This window comes from Sinocyclocheilus rhinocerous, unplaced genomic scaffold, assembly GCF_001515625.1.
Source record: "Sinocyclocheilus rhinocerous isolate Xijiao unplaced genomic scaffold, SAMN03320098_v1.1 scaffold8264, whole genome shotgun sequence".
Lineage (NCBI taxonomy): Eukaryota > Metazoa > Chordata > Actinopteri > Cypriniformes > Cyprinidae > Sinocyclocheilus > Sinocyclocheilus rhinocerous.
In genome coordinates this window covers 9,453-9,656 of record NW_015651603.1, presented here as the reverse complement: position 1 = coordinate 9,656, position 204 = coordinate 9,453, and positions in this window count along the sequence as shown.

Here is a 204-nt window from a genome sequence, read left to right as displayed (position 1 = left end):
TAAGTTATATTCTATTTTTTATTATGATTTTGGCAGTTCAGCTCCTCACATGCTGCAATTCACCTTCAATGAAGTTCCTCCCACTGTAATAGCATCATCAGTGAAGCTCCCACTGCACTTCACCAATAAATGCTGGAATATCTCCATAAATTTACATTTACAAGTGAAGACGAGCATCTAATCATCAGGAAGAGCTGAAATCTG